We start from the raw sequence: 13,905 nt of genomic DNA, 5'->3' as shown, positions 1-13,905 counted from the left end.
TCTATTCACCTCTTAATATATTAATTCGTGGCATTAACATCAATGGCGAATACATCTCTCACTTGAGATTCGCAGACGACATCGTCATCGTGGCAGAAACGCTGCGGGACCTACAACAAATGCTGAACGAGCTGGCTGATTCTTCTATGCGTATCGGCCTACGGATGAACTTGGATAAAACCAAGGTCATGTTCAATGAACATGTTCTACCGGAACCGACTACGATACACGGTACCGTCCTCGAAGTTGTTCAAAAATATGTCTACCTCGGACAGACTTTGCGATTAGGTACAAACAACCTTGAGGACGAGGTGAATATTTATAATCTCCCTCCTCAAAAAAGGCACATTTTTATGATCACGTCAGTTAAATCGTTCTATTAGTATATGAGAAAGAGGTAATAGTGCATTTGTGTTTACACACGCACACAATAACAATAATATAATACGCAGGTTGTTCAGTCGGTTAGTTGAGTGGTCTGAGGGACTGCGTCATCATCAATCAGGCATATTCTTCGTGAAATATATATCAATGCTGGTTTCATTACAAATGCAATTTGTTAGTCTACCGAAAAATACAACCGGGTTCGTTCAAACCCGCTCTTTTATTTAAAAAAAAACTTGAGGTATAGTTAAATTCTTTTTATACGAGCGTAACCCAGTTTTAAAGATTTCCCTCTTGTAGCGCCGGCCTCGAATGATTCGCGTATGGTTGCTTTCGAATAGAAAATAACTATAGCAATATTTTTTGTTTAGTTTAGCTGTATTGTTTTTTTATTAATTTCTTTGAGAGAGCTAACAATACTAACGTTAAATACAAATACAAGGGATAACATCTTACCTGTAACTGCAGGTTTCCTCACCATGTTTTCATCATCGCTCAGCATAAAATGATAAATAATAATTTGCAATTATATCTCTCTAAATATATATAATTAAAAGGTGACTGATTGGCTGACATAGTGATCTATCAACGCACAGCTCACACCACTGGACAGATCGAGCTGATAGCATGCCATTGAAAAAAGCTACTGAGTTTATAGCCGGTTCTTCTCGGTAGATTCTACTTTCCGAACCGGTGGTAGCTTCACTTAATTGTTAAATGATGATTCAAAAGAGCTTGTAAAAGCCTAATTGAATAAAGTTTATTTTGATTTGATTTGATTTTATGACGTAGAAATCCGCTAAAAAAGGATTTTGATAATTTCACCACTAAGGGTATCCCCTTAATCCCCTGATTCTTAGACTTTCGTCTGATTGAACTGAAATTAAAGATTGGAGCTAATATGATCCCTTATTTTTCCCCCAAAATCTAATATGCCTCAAACTTGACAACCAACACTCTAAAACACGAGAGAAGTCGTGGACTAGTTCACCTATAAAATCATAAAAGCATATTTCCGTATTTGGTACTTATACATATGTCTCAAAGCATTAGAATGGTATTTAGAATGATTGTTCAAGCTTCTATAACACATATATTCAATCCTTAACTTCGTCGAGCTGATGCACAGGTAATTTACTCAGAATTAATCACAAGTGGTCCAATGAATAATTCTCAAAGCGAGCTCGTTGTGGTTCTCAACTGTGTGGTGTAACTGTACGCCACAGAACAGCGAGTAAAGTGAATATGACATTTAAAAAATGTACATAATGTTAGAATTTATTAATTTATAATTAAGTTAGATATAGAAAAATTATCGAACTGTGTGAGCTATACATCTATAAAGTTACATCCATCTTAACTGTCGATTGCAGGTTTAAGACTGTTGTTGTTGGAGATATATATCCATTAATTTAGACAATTAATCGTTCATTCGACTAATGAAGTCAGTTTAGTGTTTTTAATTTTATTCCTCGCTAAAATGGTGGCGTAGCGTAGAGGAGGTGCATTGCCAGCTGTGAAAATGCAAAAAGGTATCTATTACGCATTCAGAGTGGTGATTAAATCATGAAAGTTACTAAAAGTGCTTGGTGTATTTATGATCCTAATTAAATTGTTTTCAATTGTCTGCCTGTTTGGGGGAAAAAAGTTTTTAAGGATGGACGTATGTATATTTGTTATTATTTCACGAAAAAAACTCTGAACGGATTTGGATGAAATTTCACAGTAATATAGTTATAAAAAACACATAGGCTACAATTCATAATGATTTTATGAAATTTGGTCATAATGTTATATCGTTAGTATATATCAAGTACCTGTGCGAAACCGGGGCGGGTCGCTAGTAGGTTTATATAAAATGGAACAGTTAATTAATAAAATGTAGTAAATACAAAAAAGCAGACACGATAATATGGCATTAATTGATATTGACTTATGTTAGGGTTAAGCCGGACTAAGTCGCGAAAACCCTTAAGCGCACTTACTTTACAACAATGTTACTTATATTCACAGAGATGTTCATTGTATGAACACGAGAAGGATATCTAACCTTATAACGCCATGTTTCTGACTGTGCAAAGTCAATAAAACCTTTTTGGGGCGAGGTATTCGTTTCTATAATAAAAATCCGCAGTATTTTTAACATTGCCGATTCGTAAATGCAAATCCTTTGTTAATAATAATATTAAGAAAGAAAAAAAGCATCGTATTTAATCCGAGCTATTTGGCGGTTGTCGACAGAATCTGCATTACGAACCGGCCTGACTATTAATATACTTATGACTTAGGGCATGTAAAAACCTTAGCTTAGCAAGTTGCATATTTTACAGCTGTTGTTTATTTGACAACATGTTGTCTGTAATTTTAGATGTGAAAATTTCCAATATAGGACGTATTGTCGTGTAGCAATACAGCGTGTTTGCTTAGCGTTGCTCTGCTGTCCTGAAATACCGCACTGTATGAGTATGTGTGTTTTGTTGTTGTATGAAGTAATATTGATGAAAATATTAGCTGTTTTTTGGAACTCATATGAATCAGGAGTCCTAAGGAAAAATGTCTACCCGTTTCTTAAAAGCTGGCAAGACCCTTGAGCCCCTACCCTTGAGCGGTTGGAGTCACTACACATCTGACGAGCCTCATGCCCTTTTGCCTTCTACTTCATAAAAAATAACATAATATTTCAGCGTTTTAGTGTCTTAAAATACATGACAAATACAGGTAATTCGCCATACAACTTGGAATGTCATACCTAATAATATCAGTAAATTGTATCTAGTTAGTACCTCATAGGATAATTTTGGGATTTGCATACCACTTCTGAATTCAAGAATCTCAACGTCTCTGCTTAAATGCTCAGAAACCAGTGACTAGTAACGTTCTTGCTTAATGCAGGCATTAAACTACGTGACTTGAATTTATTCCTACGATATACATATATATAATATATTGATTTATATTCTCTATATAATTATCGTATCGTTAAGCGGTCATATTTATGGTGTAGGCATTTTGTTTAGGGTATACGTTTATAAAGCTACATGATGATGTTGACTGTTGCACTGAAACTTCTCAGGAGGGTCCTGAGGATTTCTTTCACGACAGTCAAATTGCCAATCACGATCACTTTATTGCCACAAAGAAAATAAAGCTTTCGAAGACAAATCATCATGCTCTATTCCATCAAATTCATCCAGAAGTGAATTTGACTGAATAATGAATAGTTTATTTCTGAAAAGTTGGTAGATTATTTTGACAATGTAGGTGTAGTTCATCTATATTGAAGAAAGATTTCTGACCTTTCACTTTCTCCTGAACGAGTTTAGACTTTACATGCTTTCCGACGTAAGTACAGGTTCAGCGTGAGCAGTATTAACTTATTAACTTTGGACTGCTATTCATTTCATGACGGTATAACACTGTAGCGCGATAACTTCCTTCTATGAATAATTGATCATAAAATCTCAAAACCTATAGCCTAACGAGGTAGCCAGTATATGATACGGTCAAAAGCGTACAACAATAGCATGCTATTCAACCGTATGTAACGTTTTGGGCATGTTTTGTTCTGACCCAATTCACGTGGCTTACTATAAACTAAGCCTCAGGGTATAAACTTTTTGTTTGGTTGGTCTAGTGGCTTAAGGCTAAATCCCGAGACACCAAGTGATGGAGTTTCTATCAAAAAATTCTTAGTCGTAGTGAGGAGTACGAAGTTTGTTACATTTCCTCGTTTCCGAAAACACTTAAAGCCGTTGTATCTGCGGTTGTAACTCCCTGCGGTAGTATCAGATTGCCAGCTATAAGGTTATGAGAGCAACTAAATGTAGGACTAAATAATACTTGTGCAATTTTAAATTTTCCTGCACAATTGTCCAGGCTCTGTTTGGAATGTCTGTTTTGTAGAAAATTTACTGCCATCTTCCTTTTCCTGATGTGTGTGCAAATTTTAATCATCTATCATATTTGTTAAGGAGGTATCCAAAAATCTATTATTTTAACTTGATAATATACTTACATAGATACAATATTTATATATTGGTAAGTCGTTACAACATATGAAGGACATAAGACAGGTATTTTATCTGTGTTATCGGGTTAAATGAAGGTTTTAGAATACAACAGATCCTTTAAAATACGATTTTTCTTTTATGTTCAGGTGCCCACAATCAAATACTTATAAATGCATATACAAGTACTCGGTGGTAGGGCTTTTTGTAAGACCGTTTGAGTATGTACCACCGACTCGTTATATATTAGCGTTATACAGCAATATGTAGTATTGTTGTGTTCTGATTTGTAGCGTAAGTGAGCCAGTGTAACTACAGACAAACGAGTCAAAACATCCTATCTGGTAGCTACCAATATTGGCTTCATACAGCTCCAGCTATTTATAGACGGCGGTGTCCACTTACCATCAGGTGGCATTTGCTGTTTCACCCGTCTATATTATAGAATGTATGCATTGTCAAGGAGTATGCAAACTCCACGCGGATGTATTGTTTGCCAAATTGTCTATTGACACAGAGTAAGGAAGGGGATCTCTGTGAGCGCATACAAGCGTCAATAGTGTGCTGTATGTTTTTTCGTTGCTATTCCTACATCGATATCTTTATTTATATAAAAATACCACTTAGCTATAGACTACTTAATATGTCCATTATTTTGCACAAGTAAATAATTTAAATAAATTAAATTTGTCCTCGAATTCGGGTTTTTTATGTCTAATTTGAATAAGGTTTTTGTTGAAGTAATATTGTCCTTTTACTATATTTTGTAGCTGAGATGGCCCAGTGGTTAGAACGCGTGCATCTTAACCGATTATTTCGGATTCAAACCCAGGCAAGCACCATTATAAATATGTGCTTAATTTGTGTTTATAAATTCATCTCGTGCTCAGTGAAGGAAAACATCCCTGGATGTGTCTTATCGAAATCGAAATTCAGCTAAATTTGCATTCTACAACCCGCATTGGAACAGCGTGAATATATTCCAAACCCTCTCCTTAATGGGAGAGGAGGCCTTAGCCCAGCATTGGGAAATTTACAGGCTGCTACTTTACTACATTTTGATGTAAAAATCTATTGGCGCGCTTTGGGGGGTAAGACTGATTATTATGACAGCAAGCGGCGTCTCTCTCTTATAGGGTCATGCCCTCCACGACATCACTTTCAACTCCCTTGTGTATGCGTGACACTTATAAATTTAGTTGATATTATAAAGTTATTTGCTATATATGTACTAGTATAATAATAAGTACGTATTCATTTATAAAAAACATTATAATATTTACATACATTTTTAAATTATTAGATGGGAGTCTTGTGCCGTTTTGTATGTTTAATGTACTCTATTTCCTTAAAATAAATGTAGAAACATTTTTTTTATTATTACACAGATAGTAGAAAAGAAATTCTTCAATCGAGATAAGACCACAGGGTCCAATTGGAGACCAATATCTGGATGTAGCTTTACAAAATTAAGTGTTACCAGAACAAAAAATGTTTTACGTTCGTGTCAAGAGTTTTTCATTATAATTTATTTGCGCGTAGATTTGATTATTTATCTGTCTCCCAAAGTTTAGAACGCGTCGAACAAAATAGTGGGTAAACGTTTACACATACGCTCACTAGAAGATGTCACGCACACCAGCATAATAAAATAGTGCTCATTTATATTAACTAATAGAACTCTTTGAAGTATGATATTCTATCTAGCTATATTAATAGTCAAATATCAATTAGTCATTGGAGGCTTTTATACGCAATTCATCGGAAATTTCATTGTTAGTTAGACAAAGCATCAGAGGTGCGGTGTGCCGCTGTAAACTAGTTTACCATATTAAAACGCTGGAACTAATGTTATTTTAAGAGATTGTTGATAGTAAACACGTACTTAACTTAAAAATAATTATCGTATTTATTTTAAAATCATGTACAGAGCTAGGTGACGTAGAATGTATAATTAACATGTGTTTATGAATTATTCAAATCAAAATGTACTTTATTCAAGTGAGCCCGTATAAGTAGGACTTTGGGGTTGCCATTTTCAAAAATATTTTAAAGCTGCGCTGTTTGGAGATGTAAATTCTCGTGGGTTTTTTAATACAAAGCCGGTTAATACAAAGTCACTGTTTTAATTAAATTTAATAAAATATTATTAATCCTGCATAAAAATGAATGAAAAAATTTAGCTAAAATAATTATAACATGCATATAAAAACAATTCCGTTTTTGATTTTGAAAATAAAAAGGATGAGAGATGATTTAAACGTTGTGCCACTAATTTAGAAGCCAACAAGTCAGATTTGTATATCCAAATCAAAGTATACTTTATTCAAGTGGGCTTTTACAAGCACTTTTGAATCGTCATTTAACAATTAAGTGAAGCTACCACCGGTTCGGAAAGTAGATTCTACCGAGAAGAACCGGCAAGAAACTCAGTAGTTACTCTTTTTCAACATTAAAAAAAATACAGTCATGTTAGTTAATACAATTATTAAATTAATATACCCTGCCTGGAAGTCAACAGGTATTAATTCCACGCTTTTTTATTATCTACAAAATCTTGTATCGAATATCATACAGATGAATCAAGCCTTACTACCTTTGGCCTAGCAGCATGATCAACGACATTATAACTCTTCATCCATTGAAATTGAACACGAGGAATTCTATTCGATTTACTAATTTCTTAAAGAAAAAAATTGCAAAAAAGAATTATCGAATTTTAAAGAAAAAAATTTTTTTAAAGCTTCTATTTTCGAATATCCGAAATACGTAGTTTTAATAATATAATATTAAACAAACTACTATTTAACAAACGCAAGTTAGTTCAAAATGTAATCAACATTTTCGGTTTGATAAAAATCTAGAAATATAGCAGTTAAATTTAATATTGCAATAAAAAAAGCATAAATCGAACGTACATTAGTATGGAAGTGGAACTATCTTTAACGATGTAAAAATAACCTAACGATGTACAATAAAACGGGAAAAAACTGTAACAATAAAGCCATCCTTTTTAAAAATTCGAACGTGCCTAGACAACAAATTGAGTGGATTATATGCACTCGCTCTCAGCCATATTGACGTCTCGCTCTATCATATTCCATCACTGTCTCCCTCTCACTCCAATTTTCCAGTTGACGCCTGCGCTGTGAAGCTTTTCCCGAAAGATATGTGGGTCGCTCGAAGCTACGTAAGCTACTAATGATTTGAAACGAAAAGTAATGTCTGTCAATTCTATATAAAAACTTCTCTAGAATCTGTTGTCTGATAAATATTACAATAATTACTGTTATTTTAACAATTTTAAGTTAGACTGTTAAACTTATTTTTTGATAAGATTAATAAGTTAAAGCATTTATTTTTATTCGGAGTTGATATCTATGATATGACAGCACGTTATGCGCTATCATTGGAAAAAAACTATCTATATCATTTGATGTGGCACCCGGGAATTATCTAATTTGTAACAATAGTTACGCAAGAGGGACTGCGCACTACGAAGCTTCGACTCGAACGAGAGTCAGCCTCTGAAACCCGACGAACATCCCGGGCAGACGACGTTTCTCCCTCAAAAAATCCGATACTCGAGACAGAACGCTTCATTATTTAACAATAATTCAAATATCGAATTATAATTACTAAGAAAATGCGTTCGAAGGTGTTTTGCCGCGCTGTCAATTTTAAAATTGGAACGATAACATTTTTTTCTTAACCTCTGTGAATGAACGAGCGTTATTCAGCCCCGTGTGTGATTTTTACTACCCGTGCGATTGCTGAATAGCTTGACAGTTGTTTTATGATATTTTTTTATGACTGTACCAGTGGGAAGTGCTTAACTGTGTGATTTCGATTTAAAATAACTAAAATTACAGGTGAGTGTTTTAAAATTATAATGTATTTAAATTATCGGTTAATTATCACGAGCAGTCTCGATTAAATAACAGAAGTAATTTATTTATATATTTTAATAATTAACTATAATATATTAATAAAAATAAAATACTACTAAATAATTTATTAAAAGAAGCAATTTGTAGAACAGTTAGACTAGAATATATAAGTATGTATTTTGATAAATAGATCGATTATATTGTTTTATTTATAACACATGATATAACATCCTAGTATAGGCTATCCTAGATGAAAAAAAATCCTTTTGTTCGTGTTTAAATGACCATTTTTCTTATATATTTATCTATATTTTTAACTAACAATTTTATTTATTTATTTAATCATTTACATTTTACGGTGATTTAATAATAAAATTCGGAATGATTAAATTTTATATTAAATAAAAATAACTTATTTATATTATAAGAGCAGGTTAATATATTGTTTTTCATAATTATTAAGTAATATATTACATACAAGTTCAGTGTTACAGATCACCGAACGTGTTATATCTATTGTATCATTGAAACAAGCCAAAAAAAGCCTCTTTGTAATCTCTTTCAAAGTAAATGCTATATTTTAGTTTTTGAAAGTTTTCAATTGTTGGTTCTAAATTATATGTTCGTATTTCTTTAAATCAATATATCGTCGTGGTACTAAATAAATGTCACACAGCTGATAATACTTTTTGAAGAAAAGGCTTGGAGCTCCAACACCAAGTCAATTCAATGTGCGCTGGTGAACAGATGTTACATTTAATTCGGCACAGCTATGTTCGCACGAACCATACTCTCATTCATCGCCGAATTGAATGAAAACTCCTTGTACTTTAAACCTACAGTGCACGGTTTATATTCGCGCGTGTTCCCCTGGGCTATAATGGGCTATAAATAAATATTTTTTAAGTAAAATAATATCTAAACAAACCATTCTATTTATATTGTGATTTAATAATTTTATTAATGTTTTATTTAGATTAGTGATCGATTAATTAATAATATTTATATTATCTGTGATAATAAATGCTTTTCATATATCATCTGTGTTCGTTGTTATTTAGAAAATAACTGACGTAACCTTAAATGTTAAGTGACTGGCTCTTAAACTGAGTTTTTCTTTGGATATTTTTCGAGATCTTTCGATTAGTCATTTCGCAGTCCTTAGAACGTCTTTAAAAACCACCTGTTTGATTTGGCTGACGGTTTAGCCACTCAGTGTGTACTTGTGTCAAAAGTGATCGCATTTCAAAGAGACGATTGAGCGCCGAGAAAATGTTGCTTTATAGGTTTCACTTCCGTCCGTTTGCTTTTGGATCTTAATCATTTCCAGTAAAAAGGTTTTAATAAGATTTATTGTTTTTCATAAATAATTGTAACGGGTCATTGTGAGTTATTATTTGGGTAAAATATGTAGCCTACTAAACGTGTAGAATGTCCGAAGTTTGGGAGAGTTTTAGCGAGAGACTTACTTTGTTTCCGGATCACTTTTTCTTGGAGTAAGTGTCTTTTCAAGTTGGAGGTAATATTAGCGGTACGGTGATTGATCTTCATTAAATTCAGCATTGGTTTAAAATGTCTGATTAACGAACTTCATTAATTTACGACTGATAAAACTTGAAGCTATCCAGTTCGGAATGTAGATTCTTCCAAGAACTGACAAGCAAATCTAGATGATTAATATATAGATATAATAATATAGTCTTCTATTTCACACATGACCAATGAATATTTAATAAAAAATATTTGAAACTAAACTAGAAAACTGGTATGAACCAGTTATAACTAATCCTCAAATTCGGTTAAAACCGGATAATTCTGTTAAGTTTGAATATAACTATCAGACGGACAAAGGGTGAAATGGACAACGTAATATGTGTTATAATACGAAATTCTATAAAGTAAATTAGTGAATGTAATGAATGGAGCACTTCACCTCTCGTAATGAGTAATTTGAACTAGGCTGTGACCTCATTTCCTAATACGGGGATGTACCGTGAGCACCTTTCATACGGAACAAGCTTTATCCCTCGGTTTCATTGGCCCGTTTTTTAAAAAGCTCAAAATTTCCTTTACTATATGCGATTCGAGCTCGTGTCATGTTTGTGTTTGTTGGAAATGATCTGTGTTAAATGTGTGTGTTATCTATACATATAGAAAAATTGGAATGTCTGTTTGTAATATTGAAATAGCCCTTTTTTACTCAATGCATATGTATACACGGTACGTATACCTAAGTAACATTTATTACAACTTTTGTCAGTCTGTCTGTCTGTCTGTTAGTTCAGGCTAATCTCTGGAAAGGCCGGACCGGTTTGGACGGGACTTTTGTTGGCAGATAACTGATAATTAGGAATAACTTAGGCTACAATTATATTTTTTTTTGTTAAGTTCGAACGCGTACAAAGTTCGCGGGACAGCTAGTATTAAAAAAAAAAACATGCATATATTTGTATTTATTTTTATTCGAAATAGATGACAAATTTGCCACTGTAATAAAAATAAATATACCGTTAATGATTGCAGTTACACTGGTTCACTCTTTCTAAAAACGGAACACAACAATACTGAGCATTGTTGTTTGGTCGTATAATATCTGACGAGTAACCTTGGGTAACTAACTAATGCACAGCGTAAATGAAAAGATATATATTTCTGCATTGCGCTAATGTTTCATAATTTCAAGACTCCGTTGATTTTCTCTTATGAAAGTAATAATATGATAGTAATTACGTTCTTAATGTTTTCCTAACTGATTTCCGTTACCGCGATCTTTAGAGTGACTCAAGTGTGGTGCAAACAAACTCAAACACTCTATTTGATGGGAAATGATGGGGGTTGGGTGGGAAGGATAGTGTTCACTCTCCTTCCCACCCATAGTCGTTCGACTATCTTATTAATAATGGCACTAATGTTTAATAATTAAACTATTAGGTGATACAGATAGATCTTTATATAGCAATATAAAACAGTTCGCTAATCTTGCCATCGCGATGTTGAAATGTACACGATTTTTACTTTTTTGAATTTTAACAGACTCTGATAAACCTACTTTTTTATCAAGGTTACGTTCTCAATGTATAAAACAAATGCACATTTAGAAATACAATGGTATGGTATTTCTACATGTGCATTTGTCTTTTACGAAATTTGATTTTTGAATAATTACTCAGTAATTACATAATTACTTTTTTATGTCACAATAGAGCTGAGATGGCCTAGTGGTTAGAACGCGTACATCTTAATCGATGATTTCGAGTTCAAACCCAGGCAAGCACCACTATATTTATGTGCTTAATTTATAATTCATCTCGTGCTCAGCGATGAAGGAAAACATCGTAAGGAAACCTGCATGTGTCTAATTTCATCGAAATTCTGCCACATGTAATTTACAGGATGTTACTTTTTTTACTTTATATCACAATATAAATTACAAAGCTTTAATTTCAACATTAATTACCTTTTTAAATACAGTTTCCAGCGATAGTGTAACTATAGGCTCGAGGTATATGACACCATAGTTTCCAAGATTGGTGACGTGTTGGTTATTTGTGGAATTTATACTTATTAATAAAATTCCGCAGACATTTTTAACTTTGGCGTTTCGTAAATTCAAATCGTTTATAAAAAATACATTGGTAAAAAGGCATATTATTCGATACAAGATTTTGTAGATGATAAAAAGGGTGGAATTCATACCTGTTGACTTCCAGGCAGGATACATTACATACATGTATAATTGTATTTAACTAATATGATTGGATTTTTTAAATGTTGAAAAAGAGTACTACTGAGTTTCTTGCTGGTTCTTCTTCTTCTCGGTAGAATCTACTTCCCGAAACGGTGGTAACTTCACCTAATTGTGAAATGACGATTCAAAAATGCTTGTAAAAGCCTACTTGAATAAAGTTTATTTTGATTATGATTAAATTACCTATATCTAAAGGTTATGTTATTACCATAAAGTGGCCTATTTACCTATATACATGATATAGGTAACATACTACAAACAAACATGAAAATTTTATTATTAGAGAGCACAATAGCGGGGATTATCGTTAAATATTTAATGCAATACGTAGATCGGCTACTTTGTAATATATTATTCCAGGTGTGCAGTTCAAACAATTTTGTTTTGTGTTGTTTGTTTACTGTTAAAGCTATTTTGTTCACGTAATATATCTTATAGATAAACACGTATGATATGTATGACATAAAAAGGCTACGAAACCGTTTGATCAGTCCCCATGAAAGTTGGCATACCTATACGTATTTTAGTATGAAAAAATGTATGGTTCATTTTGTTATAGTATGAAAATGTATATATATTTTCAACCGACTTCCAAAAGGAGGAGGTTATCAATTCGTCTGTATTTTTTTTTTTTTTTTTTTTTTTTTTTTATGTTTGTTACCTCATAACTTTTTACTGGGTGGACCGATTTTGATATTTTTTTTTTGTTTGAAAGGTAGTGCTTCCCGTGGGGTCCCATTTTTTTTATTTTTTTTTCCGATGATGGTATCCATGTGAAAACGACATAAGTCTTAAATTTGCATTATGTATATGCGCGACAAATAGGTGAATAACTGAAAATCACGTTAACCAATTTTGATAATTCTTTTTTTATTATAAAATATATACTTCAAGGGTAATTTGGTGAAAGTTTGGTAAGATTCTGAGCACAGGATCCATGACAAAGTAACGGAACGGTACGGAACGGAACAATTCTGAGGAGCACGTTAGCGATACTCGGTCAAATCTTTTATTTATAGGTTATTTGGATATTTGAGTCACCTTCCGTAATGTGGTTATGTTTATGTAATTATCATAGTCGAATATTATAATCAACTAGCTACCCACCCCGGCTTCGCACGGGTGCAATACTGATACTAAATATACTACAGAATTTGTTTATATACGACATCACATCGCAAACTTCTAAAATTATCAGTGTTTCTTTACTATATTGTTCATGTATTATATACACAAACCTTCCCCTTGAATCACACTATCTTTTAAAAAAAACCGCATCAAAATCCGTTGCGTAGATTTAAAGATATAGGGACAGAGAAAGCGACTTTGTTTTATACTATGTAGTGATGGAACTCCTATACGGCTCGCAGTTAGGGTGCGATATGGGGCAGAATTTCTTACTATATTTAATCAAATTTTGTGTATGTGATGTGATGTCATATGATGACGAAATATAGTTTGTCTTTTTCAAAGTTTTTTTGCTGAGTTCGATTACAGCTCTTTCGAGGGATCCTTGTAGTTTACGCCGCGTGACGTATTAAATCCGCATTTTCGAAAGTCTATTTTTGCTTTATTCGCAAGTTTCCTTTGAAATTGTCCTCGAAGTAGTTTCTGACTCATATAAACGGAACGCTTAATCTATCCATATTAAAAAAAATTAGTTAGTCAACATCAGCTTCACTTAAAATCAAAAAATAAATAAAATTTTAACAAAAAGAAAAACCGACTTCAAACAAAACACTATTTTAAAACAAATGAATATGCACGAAAAAGTAATAAAAATAATTGCGTATTCAACATATTTTTTAGAGTCTTCCTAAGTTAAATGAAATGAAAAATATTAGACTACTTAAAAGTCGATTAACGATTATATCAT

The 13,905-nt window shown here is 32.8% G+C and overlaps 1 protein-coding gene across 3 annotated transcripts in view; it reads left to right on the top strand.

Moving 5' to 3' along the window:
• Window positions 1-7,895: 7,895 nt before the first annotated feature.
• The window catches only part of LOC124534438, an 80,033-nt gene continuing 74,023 nt past the window's right edge, over window positions 7,896-13,905 (top strand). For all 3 annotated transcript variants that reach the window (XM_047110315.1, XM_047110316.1, XM_047110314.1), the window contains exon 1: window positions 7,896-8,263. The gene's annotated coding sequence lies outside the window, so the exon portion shown is untranslated. The remainder of the gene's footprint in view (window positions 8,264-13,905) is intronic.

Source organism: Vanessa cardui, chromosome 12 (assembly GCF_905220365.1).
Source record: "Vanessa cardui chromosome 12, ilVanCard2.1, whole genome shotgun sequence".
NCBI lineage: Eukaryota > Metazoa > Arthropoda > Insecta > Lepidoptera > Nymphalidae > Vanessa > Vanessa cardui.
The sequence above is the reverse complement of the archived record's forward strand: the minus strand, read 5'-3'. Positions and strand labels throughout refer to the sequence as shown.